This window comes from Ambystoma mexicanum, chromosome 14 (assembly GCF_040938575.1).
Source record: "Ambystoma mexicanum isolate Mex_15411 chromosome 14, UKY_AmexF1_1, whole genome shotgun sequence".
Classification (NCBI taxonomy): domain Eukaryota; kingdom Metazoa; phylum Chordata; class Amphibia; order Caudata; family Ambystomatidae; genus Ambystoma; species Ambystoma mexicanum.
Window position 1 is genome coordinate 222,152,295 of NC_090940.1, and position 16,639 is coordinate 222,168,933.

Genomic DNA, 16,639 nt, shown 5'->3' on the forward strand with positions numbered 1-16,639 from the left:
GGTATCAATGTAAGATTTAACAATCAATTCCCTTCTTTTTCCCTTTCTTTTGATGTTTCGGGTTATTTTCCCTTTGAGAGGTAATTTCTAGTAAGTGCATTTCACTCAGTAATTTCAGCAGCTCTATTGCTAAGGAGATCTCTTTACCAGCTGAGAGTCTGTGCCAAAATTCTTGTGTGTTTATCCAATCATTGTGATGAACAAATTTGGAAACGTATTTTTCACAGGCTTCTAATGTTGCTGGTCAGGTTACCAAAAGGCGTCGCATATCCTGAACGGAGCCTTCACCACAAAGGTCGCATTCTCCATCTTTCCGATCTAATTTATGCCATATTCTTATAGTTTCTTTTGTTTTTACCAAATTCATGTGAAATCGCAAGAGTTCGGCACGCCACTTAGGGTTTGGAAATCTCCTTAGATAGGGAAATATATATTTGCTTGGCTTTTCTCAGATTGCAACATTTCTAGTATTTTTAAGATCACAGAAGGAAGCTCTGGTTGTGATCCAGTTGGTTCTCAGTAAGGCCTGTTTGGCCTTATCCGGATTCACAATAAGGGTTTCACTGTTTGTTTCACAATTTTTAAGAATTTGTTTGGCATCTTGTTGTAGTTTTGTTAGGAACTGTTTTTTTTGTGAATTTGTATGATCTCTTATGTCCTCATACAGGGAATTCTTGCATGGAGTCAAGATAGATTTGTATAAAAGTAGGACTTTCCAATCAAATTGGGTTTGGAGAGAATGTAGTCCCAATTCATATCTAAGGCGAGCTTTAGTTAGAGACAATGGGAGAGAGCTTTTTTTTCCACAATCGTCCTTCAAGAAGGGACCAGTTAAATTGACGGGTGCTAGGATTAAGTTCCACCCCATATAAGATTGCTGGAATTACTTTTCTCTTGGAACATTTTAACAAGGGTAAGATTGAAAATCTGCACAGGGAGATGGGAAGTTTTTTTTTGTTGACTTACATATTGTGTAATATTACTATATAGTTCATCGGTCAGGTCTTTTTTAACATTTTATTTTACTTGCACATATTTTCCACATTACATTGTTTGCAATTGTGTCACTTATTAGTTACAGTTATACACATGTGTACATGGTTGGAATATATCAAGCATACATTGTCACAGTATTTCTTGTTCGTCTTCTCTTGCATTTTTATCTGCTAGATATTGCCTGAATCCCCCTGCAAACATCTTTCGAGCAACATGTTGCGGGTAATAGGCTAGAGTGTACTTCTTCGTTATCATTCGCCCAGATCATATCTTTCTCCCATTCTTTCAATGCAGGGGGTTCCTTATTTTTCCCATCACATTAGTATAACACGCTTTGCTAATAATAGGCCTAGATTCAACAGTTTGCGCCGAGTAGAGTTAATTTTGCATACAATGGCCAACACACATGATCCAGGGTCCCAGTCTATAGGATGGTCCGACATTCCTCCAAGTGCTTCGCACACGCCGGCCCAATAGTCAGCGAGCATTCTACATGAGCAAACCATGTGAAATATGCCTGCCTCTAAGTTCCCACATCTCGGGCACTTTCCTGTCGCTGAGGCGTACATGCTTTTGCGACGGGCTGGGTTGAGGTGGACTCTATTGATTATCTTGAAGTGTATCAGGCGGTACATGTAATTACACAATATATTTTTTGTCAGTCCACATAATTGTGACTAGTGTGCATCTGTAAAGGTGATTCCCAGGTCATGTTCCCACTCTCCCCTAACATCTGGGGATTGGACTTCCCTGGACGATAGCGTGATTTTGTAGAATGTAGAGGTAGATTTCTTTACAGTGTTAGGGGAAAGTATATATCCCCAGGCTTGGATGGGCCGGGGGTTCTACAGGGAAGTCTTCCCACGTGTTTGCTATTACCGAGCGCAGCCTGAGGTAGTGCAATTTCTGCATTGAGGTATCATCTACGATTACTTTAATGTCATCCCAGCTAATGAATTGCTTATCAATAAATAAATCCTTGAAGTGGTTTATGCCCCTGTTGCTCCAGTGTGTAGCCAGTTTCACGTCTTTCGTTGGGGGTATATATGGTGCATCCCATATCATCATGCTCGGGTAATTTAACACTGTGTCCCTGGGTTGCCCGTTAGTCTGGACCATGCTCTACATGTAACCAGTGTAGGGTCCATGTGGTTGTCATTCCGCGATTGCCAACCGGCCAATTTGTGTAAAAGCTTACTTGGATCTTCCCCGTGTGTTTCGAGTGTCACGTGCGATGCATCAGGGCCTCCCTCCGTCTAGAAGACAGCGTAATAGGCCTGTGCTGAGAGGAAATATAGCACAAAGTCGGGAGCAACAAGTCCCCCTGCTCATATGGTCTAGTGAGCAGTCTCCAGCTCATCCTTGCCTGTCTGTTCCATATAAACATTGAGCATGCACCTTGAATCTTGGTGAGGAAGGATCTTCCTGGCCACACTGGGACCGTACTAAACAGGTAGAAAAGTTTGGATAGTATAGCTATTTTTTTTTAAAACCTCTGTATTGAATTTTACAACATATTTAAAACATTTCCCCAACATACCCTCCCCCCCCAAGGTAACGATCATTCAGTTCCTGATTCTCTTTCCTTCCGGGCCCACACTCCACGTTCATTGTAGATCTAGCAGTCACAGACGTTGCGGGCACCACATCACCCTGAAATCGTCCTTAAGAAAAGTAATTATTTCCCCCCCACTCCATGGCAAAGTTCTGTATCTTATTATCCATGGCATACGTTGCCTGTTCCAGAGCTACTATTTCCCAGACCTTTCGTAGCCAATCTTGAATCATGGGGGCTTCCGCACACTTCCATCTTTGGGCGATTATCATCATAGCTGCCAACGTTAGTATCACTTTCGCTTTCTCCCTCGCACTAGGTTCCCCCACTCTCATGGTTCCTCTAATGCCTAGGAGGATCTGTACCGGTGTTCTTCCATCCCCCGGGCCAAAGGCATGCTCCTGTGCCTTCTGCACCTCCCTCCAGAAAGGTTCGATTTTTGGGCATTCTCACCAAATATGCTCCGCTGTGCCTACCAACCCACAACCCCTCCAGCACCTCCCTGAGGTTCCCGGATACATTTTATGGAGACGGGCTGGTGTATAGTGCCACCCGACCAGTATCTTATACCAAGCTTCTTGCAGTTGGGAGGGTTTTGCCAATTTGGGTATTTTCCTCCACAGCCTCTCCCATTCTGCCCTGTCGAATTCCCTCCCCAGGACACAATCCCATTTCTTTTTTTAAAAAACTTTATTTTTCGGTTGCAATTCACAATACACACGCATGAACCACTCCGTGGCACTGGATATACATGTTATACACTTTGTTTTCTCCCATACATATACCTATATAAAACAACATTACAATTAAAGATATTAAACATTTGTTGGCGGGATGAAGGCACACATTTCAATCGGCATCGTCCTCTTCCGAATTAGGTGGGGTGGTGCGAAGGTAAGACCTGAACGCTGACCAAATGTCTTTAGGTCTGCAAGGAGAGGGGACCAGACCTATGTACGTTTCTTCACATACGTGCACATATGCCAGTGATTTTAAGAATTGTTCTGCACAGGGGGCGTGGGGACTCTTCCATTTTTGCAAGATACATTTTTTAACCACCACACAAGCGACGTTGAATAGCCTCCTGGTTTTTTCTGGGAATTTACAGATGTCGCCAAACAGATATTTCTTGGGGGTAAGTTGTGCGGGAATTTGCGTAATGTCTTCCAGTATATTCGCTACTGTCTTCCAGAATCCAATTATTTCAGGGCAGGCCCAGTACATATGGTATGAGTCAGCTTGAGGGTTATTGCATTTGCGACAGTTCGTACTTGTGGACACCTTGATTTTAGCGACCTTAACAGGGGTATAGTGGAGTTTATTGAGTATTTTGAATTGTATGAGTCTGAGCCCCGCGTTGAGGGAGACCTTCTTTGTAAGGAGGCAGTACCTGGACCACATTCCTTCCTCTATTGTTGTACCCATGTCTTCTTCCCAGGTGGACTTTATATTGTGGGAGGACTTCGTATGTGTCTGGACTATGTTGTACAGTGTGGAGACGCCTATATGAGCCTGTGAGTGGAGTGCCTGGTAACAAGGGTACTCGGGTGGCTCAGCTGGGAATGATGGCCAGCATTTCTTCAACGCCGCTTTCATACGATGATATTGTAACATGACAAGTTGGCCTCTCCCCACTGTGTCAGCAAAGTCTTCGGGGGTGACGAAGCTTCCATTTGGGAACATAGCCTTCATTGTAATGTCATAGTTCAGGATCCAGGCTTTCTGTATACCGGGGTCATACGAGGGGGTAATGCCCGGAAAATTCCACAATGGAGCTTGGCAATCATAGGGAATATCAATGTGGAGGCGCTTGCCTATTGCAGCCCAGGCTGCGATCGTGCAAGCCATTGGGTCAAATTTACAATCGTCTTTATAAGATGTCGCAAAAATAATAGATCGCAAGTCCGTTGGGCGGACCGAGTGCCGTTCAATGGGGACATGAGGTGGTTCCGAAATAGGATTCTGACAGTATTTGGCATAATGAGCCTGAGATACAAGATAGTACAGCTCATAATCGGGCACAGCGAAGCCCTCCGTGTCGTCGGGTTCCACCAGTTTTTCCCATTTCAGCCTGTTGGCCCCACCGTTCCAAATGAAGGTGGTTGACAGGGATCGCAGGTTTTCAAAAAAGGGTCTGCCTGGCCATATCGGGACATTATTAAAGATATATAAGAGTTTGGGGAGGATCACCATTTTGAGCACTGCTATCCGACCGGCCAGTGATATGGGCAACTTGGTCCAGATCTGGAGTTTGGCGTGGATCGTCTGTAAAGTGGATTCGTAATTATCTATATATAGCGACTATTTGTCTCTAGATACAAGGATCCCCAGATATCTGATGTAATCCGGGGACCATCGTAGACCGTGTGTACGTTAAGGGCAGGAGGTGGGCTGTGTTAATGGGAAGATTTCAGATTTAGCTGTGTTGATTTTGTACCCTGAATGAAGAGTAAAGTCCTGTATTGCTGCCAATATGGGCTCTAAGTTGTTTTCCGGTTTACGTATATACAATAGAGCATCGTCCGCATATAATGAGATAGATTGGTAGCTGCCGGCCAACTTGATGCCCCTCAATTCTTGTTCTCTTCTGCTTTCAGCCGCCATTGGTTCGACAGTGAGTGCGAACAGGATGGGGGAGAAGGGGCAACCCTGCCTGGTGCCCCAATGCAAGGTAAAGTGGGTAGAGAGGGTGCGATTTGTTAGGACCCTAGCCTTGGGAGAGGTGTAGAGCAGTCTGACGCAGTGTGTGAAATACGAGCCAAAGCCGAATTTTTTGAGGACCTCGAACATGTATGCCCATGAGACGGAGTCGAATGCCTTCTCGGCGTCCAACGAGACGGCCACTGCCTGCGTGTCAGGCTTGATCTGGGCCATAATACCGAACAGTCTACGCAGGTTCAGGGCAGTGGATCTCTTTGGGATGAAGCCACATTGATCAGGGTGTATTAGGGAAGTCATTTTAGGGAGGAGTCTATTTGCGAGCACTTTCGCATATATCTTGGCATCTGTATTTATTAGGGAGAGTGGATGATAGGACGAGCGGTCATGGGCCAGACGTCTAGGCTTCAATAGGACCGTTATGACTGAGTCGGTTATGGAATCTGGGAGGGAGCCAGAGCTCAAGGCTTCCTCCCATACATGAGTTAGAATAGGGGATAGTATTGTTGTGTATGTTTTATAGAGGTCCGAGCTTAGGCCATCGGGGCCTGGGGTTTTTCCAGCCGCCAGTGCTTTAATTGCCTCAGCGATCTCCTCCTTGGTTATATCTTGTTCAAGGACAACATTGTCCTCGGGTGAGAGGGTAGGGAGATCTATCTCGTTCAGGTATGTCGCTATGTCTACAAGACTCCGTGTATCATGATTTGCGTATAGGTTGGTGTAATATTTGGCAAATTCGGCGTTGATTTCTTCCTCTGTGTGCACGGGATCACCATTGTCTGTCATTATGCTTGCGATGGGGGGATGATTGTGTTCGTTGCGTAATATGCGTGCCAAGTGATGTCCTGCTCTATTTCCTTCACCGTATCTACGGGCCCTGGTCGGAGTGGACATGTATTGTAGTTCTTGGATTGCTAGCTCGTTGAATCTGAGGAGGTGTGCATTGATGTCCGCCAATATGTTCTTGTCATGCGTTACACTATAGTTGTTTTCAAGAGTTTTCAGGTGTGTTTCGATCATATTGAGGTTGGATCTGACACTCTTTAGGATGCCAGTGGTTTTTGACATAAGATTACCCCTCACCCAGACCTTAAACGTTTCCCACACCGTAGCCCAATCCCCCACCGACCCCGTGTTCAGCTGAAAGAACTCCTCCATCTCAGTTTGCAACGATTCAACCACGTTGGGGTCCTTTAGGATGTTAGGGAGCATTCTCCAGCGCAGGGACGGACGCTTAATATTGTGGAGCGACATCTCGAGCGTAACTGGGGAATGATCAGAAAACATACGGGGGAGGATTTCACAGCCCACCATGGAGCTCAGCAGGAGAGCGGATATGAACCACTAGTCAATCCTAGATTCAGAATCATGGGCTGACGAATAGAAAGTGTATTGACGGTCTGTGGGATGTATCCCTCTCCAGGCATCGGTCAACGCCCTGTCCTGTAGGGCCTGGTGGATGGTGTTAGCGGATCTGGTGAGTGACCTTTGTCGACTGGAGGACCTGTCCAGTAGCACATCTAGGATAGTACTAAAGTCTCCACCCCACAGCACCCATGTGTCAGCTATCACATCTATTTCCGTGAGGAGATGGGCATAAAATTCGGGGTCGTCCGTGTTTGGACCATAGGAGTTGACCAGCACCCATCTTTTCCCAGCCAATGTGCCCCATACCACCACGTATCTACCCAACGGGTCGGATCTACTCTTTTCAGGGACAAACCCCAGTGGTGGATGCATTAGTGTGAGGACACCCCTGCTCTGCGACGAGTATTCAGTATAATACCTGTTGTTACCCCATTGTTTCAAGATCTTGTTGTTAGTCTCTCGGAGAGCATGGGTCTCCTGAAGCATTACCACATGGGGACGGTGCCTGCTGATGTATGCCCCCACCTTGCTGGATTTAGCTCTATTGTTCAGACCCCGGATGTTCCAAGTTAGCAGCTTAAGCGACAACCCGCTGGAGGTGTGAGGTTTATGTGCCATATCAATAGGTGTAGAGACAATCTTGGGAGAGCAGGATGACGATTTGGGGGAATCAGCGCATGACTTGTGACTGCATTTTTAACATTAAACACTACAGTAAACTGTTTTGCAACTTGCCCAACTGGGGCTTTCGACCTTACCTCTGGCCGGTTAAACAGACCCAACTTCCCGGTTCCCATCCCCACCCACACCATCTGGCCCAACTTGATGATGAACCCCATTCAAAACCCTGTGGTTTCACTCGTGGAGGGGGGCGAGTGCTGCAACACCACCTTCGTAGCCGAGTGCATCTCGTCCGGCTTTCCTTGAATGTTGGAGAATAATAAGAAGAACAAAAAATAGAACAATCTTGCCTGTATTTGGTAAGACGAGAATAGACAATTCATTGTAGGTAAAGGGTGGATCATAGCTGCGGTCGGACAGTATACCGTGTAGATTACTATACCGGCTGCTGACGGAGATTTTGATCAGGTTCGATCCTACCAGGAGGTAGAGGAATAGCAGATTCCACATAGGCCAACGCAGCTGCCGGAGAATCAAAGAAGTGTGCACGTCCGCTATGTTGTATCCGTAGCTTTGCTGGAAACAACAGCGCATATGGAACCTGTCTCACCCGCAGCTGTCGTTTGATGGATTCGTAGGAACGTCGCTGGGTTTGGACTCCCGCAGAGAAATCCGGATATATGTGTATGTTGTCGTTGCCGTGTCTCAAAGGGCCCCTTTCCCTTGCCAGCCTCAGAACCACGTCTCTGTCTCTGTAATTTAGAAGTTTTGCCACTATCGTGCGGGGGGGGGGGCCCCGGTTTGGGCGGTGGAGCCAGGGTGCGATGTGCTCGCTCGACCAAGAATTGTGAAGAGAAGGATTCAGCACCTAGGAGCAACCTCAAAAGGGCTTCGATTTGGGTCTCCATCGGGCCTTTGCAAAAGGATTCTGCCAAGCCGACAATACGTATATTGTTCCTTCTCGACCTCGACTCCAAATCATCACCCTTATCACGGAGCTTATTCATTTCGCTTTTCAAGCCAGCTATGTCTTGAGTATTTTGAGTCGAGTCTTCGTTTGCACTTATTCTGTTTTCGGCATCAGTGATTCTGGCACTTTCCTTATCTAGCCTGGCTTTAAGGGATCCTATCGTGGAGACAATATCGTCCAGCTTGACATTTATCGCCAGAAATCTGTTCTGAACCGTCGTCAACAGATGGTCGAACTTGGAGTCTTCCGTGGCAGGGAGGTCAGATGTTGTCAAAGGGCCAGAGGCCTCTGCGGTTGCTTGTGAGTTCGTGAAAGAGTCCATCGGCCCGGTCTTCCTGCCCTTGAGTGCGTTTTTCCTAGGCATCCCACAGGTGTACCAAATGTTAATATCCGTTGTAGTGAGGATCGTAGGGGCGGCTCGCCTCGGACTGTGAGGAGGCTTGCTGTGGTAGTTAATCTAGGAGCCGCTGTGTGATACTAGGCCGCCGCCGGCCACATGGCCACAGGGACGATCGCCGTGGGACGGACAGTGTTTGATTCAACAGGAGCTTCTCTTTGGGGGCCCACACGCAGATACCAAGCAGGGTTGTTCACAGCGTCCCTCTCCGCTTCCCTCTTTTGCCCGCGGGTCCAATCCGCAGCAGGCCCGTACCACCTGCCCGCACGGTCGTGCTCACAGGTCGGCCACATGATTAGAGTCTGTAGCTCGTGTGCTTTCCGTTTCGTCCCCCCCCCTTCTTTATAGCAGTGTTCGAGACCAGTGGGGGTTCCGACTGAACAGGACCCCCCAGAGCCGTGTAGGAGAATACGAGTGAATCAGGCGGAGGGACGGGGCAGGGCGCAAGTTTCAAGGCGCTTCTCCTACCAGAAAGGACACCGTCCTCGTTGAGTGATTGTTGCTTCCTATCGGGTGGCACACGAGGCAGTCCCGGTGCTGGGAGTCCGTTCCGCCCGCGGGGTCGGACCCGCCCACTGCAGGGCCCACGCTCCACCCAGGGCCGCGGCACTCGCGTAGGTTACTCCGGAACTGAGGAGCGGACAAGGCCCCCCGCCTGCCACACCGTCCGTATCTGGGCACGCCGGGGCCGATTTCGCCCGTTGTTTCTCCCGGTGGGTGCAGGATAGGTACAATGGTCGAATCCGCTGGTCCGCTGATGAAGGCAGATACAGGATATAATTTTAGAAGGATAATACGCCGGAGAGGAGCTCCACTCTTAGGCGGCCATCTTGTTGCGCGACAGCGCCCCCTTCCAAAATCCCATTTCTGCATATACGCCCACTGATGACCTGCACTCCCGCCATCCAGAGTCTTATACAGATTGGATATTAGGCCCTTCGTTCCGTCATTGGTCAGAAGAAAGCTTTCAAATTTTGTTGCTTCCCTAGTAGCCACCGTTCTGATCCCCGGGTGTTGCACCCATTGTCGTATCTGTGCATACCTTAATCTTTCCCCTTCTTGTATTGCAAATTCCCGCTTACAGTCCTCGAAAGACAGTAATTCCCCTCCCCGGAACATATCACTCAGCTTCTTGCAGCCTCCATCTTCCCAACGCTTAAATGCCCCCGTCTCCAGTCCCGGTGTGAAGTCCCGTTGCCAAAAATAGGAGTGAAAGGCGACGGAAACGTAATTCGCTTGGGTCCCGCCAGTTTGTCCCAGACATCCGCCATGAGCTTGGTTATGGGGCTCTCAGAGATGCCTAGGTCTATGCGGTTTAGGCAGCCATAAGACTTACGCCAAGTTGCGATGAGCTACCGCCCTATCCATCTTCACCCATAGTTTGTCTTGGGTACCCTCGTCTCCCTTCAACCATTCCCTAATGACCCGGAGCTGCGCTGCTTCTTAGTACTGCCTAAAATTCGGTAATTCCAGCCCTCCCTCACCCCTGGATGCCATCAGTAAGCGGTTGCCCACCCTAACTCTTTTCCCTTCCCATAAGAATCCATTAGTCAGCGTTTCCAATTCCCTAAAGAAACTCGGTGGAATCGGCTGTGGGACTGCTTGAAATAAATACAGCAGTCGCGGGAGTGTGACCATCTTGACTGCAGCAATCCACCCCAATCATGACACCCTGAGATCTCTCCATTTCTGGAAGTCTCTCTTAATTTCCTTCAGAAGTGGGGGGTAATTGCCCATATACCAACCTGCCAGGGTTGCTGTAATCCTAACTCCTAAGTACTTAACCCCTCCCGGACTCCATATAAAACGAGTGCTTGCCCTCAGCATGTCGCGCTCCTCTGCCCTCAGTGTTAAGTTCCGAATTTCAGATTTGTTAGCATTAATCTTTAGCCCTGAGACCTCCCCAAACTCCCTCAACAGGGTCGTGCCAGCTTGAATTGAGGCGACGGGTGCAGTCAGGGCGAGCAACATGTCATCAGCAAATGCTGCTACCTTCTGTTGTTCTCCCCAAAAGGGAATGCCCTGTATCCTCTCCGCCTCCCTTATTGCCTGTAAAAGAGGCTCCAGATATATTGCGTAGAGTATTGGAGGTAGCGGGCAACCTTGTTTTGTTCCCCTGTGCAATCGTACCGGACGTGACGTTGTTCCATTCACCACTATTCTAATGGATGGGGCCTGGTAGTTAGCTTGAACCATAGTCAAAAATTCCCCTTCAAAGCCCATTTTCCGCAAGACCCTGAACAGAAAAGACCACTCTACGCGGTCAAATGCCTTTTCTGCATCTAGTGCCAGAAGGACCACAGGAGTGTTCGTTTTCTGTGCTTTTTCCACCAAGTGGGCCACCCGCCTGATATTATCTGTCGTTTGCCTACCCCTAACGAAACCTTCCTGATCGGGGTGTTATCAGATTTGGAAGGTGGGCTTTAAGTCTGTTTGCTAGGATCTTTGTAAATATCTTGGCATAATTATTTATCAACGCTATGGGCCTATAGGATGTTTTTTCCTCTGGGTCTTTATTTGGCTTAAGTATGAGGGTTAGCTTAGCTTCCTCCATGGATGGGGCAATTCTGCCTGTCTGCCGAAATGTATTAAATAATGAGGTCAATTGCGGAGCCAGCTGCGTAATAAACATCTTATAAAAGGCTGCGGTATAGCCATCTGGGCAGAGGGCCTTGACTGCCGGTAGGGCCCTAATCACTTCTTTCGTACTTCCTCCTCCGTGATTTCCTGATTAAGGATCTCCCGGGCCTCCCCCCCAATGTTCCGCAGCTGCACCTTTTCTAGGAACCTTTCCTGAAAACTGCCCTGAGGGTTCTGAGATGTATAGAGGGATTCATAGTACTCCACCAAAACTTCCTGCAGGTGACCCGCTCCCCGGAGCCAGTTTTCAGCGCTGTAATTGCATTCCTCGATCTCACTCCCCTAAGCAAGCGTGCCAGAAGCGCGTCCGCCTTGTTCGCCTTTGTGTAGTTTTTCTGTCGCACCACAAGTAGAGCCCCCTCTGACTTTTTAGTCTGGAGAATTTCTAGCTGCCCTATTGTTCTTCTGTATTCCCTCATGGCAGACCTAGATGGGGTCATGCCCGCTTTCTGCCTGGCCGCCTCCACTTCAGCTTCAAGTTGCGTTTCTAATGCCTTCATTTGTTTTGCTCGGTGGGCGGCTACTGCTATTAGGTTCCCCCTGAGAGTGGCCTTAAACGCATCCCATCTTACATCTTCTCGTGTATCCTCCTTCCTATTAATGGCAAAAAAAAATCTTAATCTTCTCTTCGATTTCACTCCGAATCCCCGGATCCCTTAAAATGGACCATAGATATTTCCAACCCCATACCACCTTGTCCCTTCGACCCATTTACAAAATGACTGATACCGTTTTGTGGCCTGCAATCCTTATCGATCCCGTGCTCACCTCCCGAATTCCGCCCACCAATCCCACAGAGACCCAGATATAATCAATTCTAGACTGTGACCGATGGACCCCCTATAAAAAGGTGTATCTTTCCTCCTGCCCCTTCAGCTCTCTCCACATATCTCTCAAACCCATCCTGCTGATTCTATCCTTCAGTTCCACAGACATTACCGGTCCCCCCCCTCTTACTTGTCCACCGACCCTATCCCGCTCTCTATCCCAGGCAATATTAAGGTCTCCCATCAGGACTATCTGACCCCAGACTGCTATTGTATAGAGGATATCCTGATACTTCCCCTTCGCTACAATATACCACCCCTCCTTGTCCTTTATTACGTCCCTGACTCTAAAGTCAACCGTATTCTTAATAGCCAGGGCCACTCCCCTTGTTTTGCTTTGACTGGAGGCGTGTAGAATCTGGTCGAACCCATGCAGCTTCAACCGCCCCTGATCCTTGTGCAAAAGATGCGTTTCCTGTAGCCCCATAATGTCTGGCCCCTCTTTCCTTGTAAATTGCTCAAGCTTTTTCCTCTTAAGAGCGGTGTTCAGCTCCCTTACATTATGTGTTATAATAATGTCTCATTGCCCCAACCACTTTGCCCCTCTCCCTCCCTCCATCCCTCCCCCCTCGTCCGCTCCCCCCCTGGAAGGACAATTCCCTCCCGCCTACCCACCACTCCAAACTCAGCATTCCCGCCCTTTCTGTTCCCAAAAATGGTTGCTCCCCCAGCGACCCCAAAGCCTCGATCTTCCTTTTAGAGGCCCACCACCCCTTCTACCACTATTTCGCATCAGAGGTCTACTTGTGCCCCCTTCATTTATTCTCTGGTCTTCTCTTTTCGCAGCGTTCCACCCTCCTTTGTTCCTTTTCTTCTTTTCTCCCCGACTGTCATCCACTCCTGTGGTCTCGGCCTGGCCCGAATGCTCGTTCCTTGTGTGGCAGAGCCTGTGGGGGCCTCCGCTATCTCTATTTGAAGCAAATCTGCCCCTTCCTGTACCAAGGTGATCCGTTTCTGGCTCTCCTCCCACTCAAAGAGCAGGCCAAACGGAAAGGTCCATTTATAACGGATGGCTTTCTCATTTAATGCTTTAAGCACCAGGCTCATTTGTCTCCTCTTTGTGAGCGTGCTACTCGCCAGATCTTGGAATAATGCAATCTGCTGCCCTTTGAACATAATGGGTTCCCGTTTTCTTGCCGCTCGGAGGACTGCTTCCTTCTGCGCATATCTGGTGAAAGCAGCCAGTACATCTCTTGGCCTTGCTGTCTGCCCTTTGGCTAGCCGCCCTGTTCTGTGCACCCAATCCAGCTCAATCTTCTCCGGGCTCCCTTCGTCCAGGATATCCACGAAAATTTCTTGAATTACTGTTTTTAGGTCTTTATCTGGCACAGATTCCGGTAGCATTTTCACCCTTATATTGATCCTTCGGGACCTATTTTCAATATCCTCCACCTGAATCTCCAGATTCCGAGTTGCTATGTCCAATCTCTCAATAGCTTCACTGTTGGCCATAGTGTCCTTGTCCACTTCTTGAAAGCCTTTTTCAAGAAGGTCTGTCCTCTCCCCTAATTGCCACGTCTCTTGTCTGATCTCACCTAGGGCTTCATTTAAATCGGCCCGCATAAATTGAAACTGTTCCTGAAACGTTTTCGACAGATTGGTTTGTAGAGCATGAGGTCCTCCCAGGAATTCTTGTCTCGACATCATGGTCGAGTCCTCCGTACCCCCTTGAACATTGCCTTCTCTGGTCTCTTCCTGGCCCCGTCTTTCGTGTTTTGCGCGGGCCACATTGCGTGGAGGGTGCCCGAGGTATCTCCTGGGGCTTGAGCCATTTTACCCCCTTTTCCTTTGGCTTTCGTAGTGATGATCCCCGATCTGCCCCTCCTCGACGCAGTTCTGTCTCTCCACTGGGGGGTCCCGGGGCCGGTCCGCTTCTCTCTAGACCTTCTTTGCGCTGCAGGGTATGGAGCTTTACCACAGCTGTACCTTCCCCCTTTATCCAGCCGCTCACGATGGTCCTCCTACGCCTGCTCTCTTATCGCTCTGTATGCCCTGCTCACTTGAGTGTCCCTTCTTTCAGCTCCTCTTTCGCCTCCACACCGGCCCCAATTATTAGGGGCAACCTGCGAAATGTTTGTGCCCCCGAGGGGAAAATGGCATATCAGCGTAGGCCCCTGCCTGTTGTGGGTGAGTCCAACTCGCTCTGCCAGATAGTGCTCCCGGTGGTCCGCCCACGTGACTACACGGGCCTGGGCCTTCTCATCGACATTCAGCCCCCCTGATTAGGGGACCCGGGGTCCTGCTGCCCCCTTGCGCCTAGGAGGGGGGCCCTCTGACGCTCCCACAGATGGGCCCAAACCCCCTCCTGTCTCGTGGTGTGCCTCTCCCTGCCTTCGTGTTCTGGGGTGGGGCCCGAAGCTGGCACCCCGTCCCCGCTCCCACTGCTGGATTACCGATCCCAGGCCACCAGGCCCTCCGCTGCTGGGGGCTCTCACACCTCCGTGAGCACTCATCTCATGCTTTGCTGTTCCTTGGCTCTATATCGGTCACCCACCGGGTCGGGGTGTGCCGGTTGACGATGGCACCCCCCTGCTCGCTGCTTACTGGCTCCTTGTCTTCCCCGGGGTTCCACCGCCAATTTCCCTGGTCTACTATCCCTCCTGCAGCTTCCCGGTCACCAACGCTGCGGACCTCCTCCTCCTGCCGAGATCTGTCAGTGACCGCCGCGGCCGCCTCTGCTGTGGGATATTCTGCTGCTGCTGCGCTTCCTGGGCACTCTCGCCACCGGCCTCCTCCTCCTGCTGAAGACCGTCACTCTGCTGGGGGGGCTAGTCAGCCCGAGGGGCCGCATCCGATCCCCCTGCATATACCGAGGCCCGGGAGTCCGCAGGGCCCCACCTTCTCGCCAAACACCGTCCTTTCTCAGGGCGGCCCGGCGTCCCCCAATGTGGCGGAGGGCTGCCAGATCCTCTTCCCGCCCTCACCGGGCGTTCCTCTCCCGCGGCACCGCTCGCCAGAGAGACTCTCCTTCCTTGGCTCCTTCGCTGAGGGCCGTCGCGTCCCACCTGGGAGCTTCACCTCTCGGACGCCACCAACATCCTCCGCTCCCCTCCTGCTGTTCACGCACACCTCCCCCAGATCGCAGGGGGTCCTTTCGGCACTTTTAGGGACCCTTTAGTGGGGTGGTGGGCACCTCGCACCGATCGGGGTCCGGAGAGCGCCATCAGCACGTCTACACTGTGCTGGCAGCAATCTTGGAGTCATAGTATAACCATTTTAATGAACGCTACGGGGCCCATGAGCGAGATCGGGAGGTGGATCAAACAGTTGAGTTTAGCACAGAGAATGTCTATAAGTTCACCATAGTTGGAAGAGCGTGTGAGCTGTGTCGTGCATGCTATTTCCACGCCTAAATATTTCACTCTCTGGGGTGCCCATTTGAGTCCAAGTAGTTCTGCGGGCCGCTTAGTAGTTTACGTTAGTGGGAATATCTCAGACTTAGCGGCATTCAACCTCAGGCCGTAATGCTCTCTGAACTCTCATACAGCTCCCAGTACCTTTAATAGGGGTCTCTCCGGGTTCCGTACATATAGCATTATATTGACGGCATAGAGAGTTATGAGCTCTATCCTACCGGCCAGTGGTATCCCTGCTCTACTATGTCTTGCCCTCAGTAGGTCAGCTAGTGGCTCGATCACCAGGGCGAATAATAGTGGGGACAATGCGTAGCCTTGTCTTGTGCCCCCGGCCAATTCCAAAATTGACGACAGTGTCCCATTGACACACACCCTTGCATATGGTTGTGTGTATAGTATTCGGACCCACTTTATAAAGTTCGAGCCAAACCCATAGTTGTTTAGGACCCTGAACAAAAAGGGCCAGTATACAGTGTTGAAGGCTTTTTGCATAAGCAGAGCCACAGCGACCCCTTCAGTACCTTTAGGGATCTTTGCCAGTGTATCCTAGCACCAGCAAATGTTAGCCGCTGTGGATCTGCCCAGCACAAATACTGCTTGATCTTCGCAGACCTAGTGCGGCATTAGGGGGTTCAGACAGGTGGCTAGTATCTTCGCGAATATTTTCGCATCAGTATTTATAAGGGATAATGGGTGATATGAGCCACCGTCCTCAGACAGCTTCCCTGGTTTGAGGAGCAGGGTTATAACCGCTTTGCTGGTTGTATCAGGTAGTCTGCCTGTTTCTAGCGCTTCAGTCTGCACTGCAAGAAGACGAGGAGCTAATATGTCTGTGAACTCCTGGTAAAATACCATCCCTAGCATGTCTGGACCGGGTGCTTTCCCGCTTGGTAGGGCCTTTACGGCTTCCTTTATCTCGCTCAGTGTCAGTGGGCTATCCAGGGCATCTTTAGTATCCCCGGACAAGAGAGTGGTGGGTATCTTAGCTAGGTAGTTGTTTATTTCTTCTTCCATGGCCGTGCTTTGGGGGGAGTACAGCTTAGTGTATAAGACATAAAAGACTTTGCTAATCGCCTCTTGACTTGTGATGACAACTCCGTCCCTCCTGGTTATACAAGGGACACTTGTGTTTCCCCTTTCCCCGCATACCATCTGCGCCAGTAGTTTACTGGGTCTTTCTTGTTCAACATATCTCTGTGCAGCTGCTGGCTTGTCAATGTAGCGCAGTTCACCTTCTGCTGCTGCTCGGAA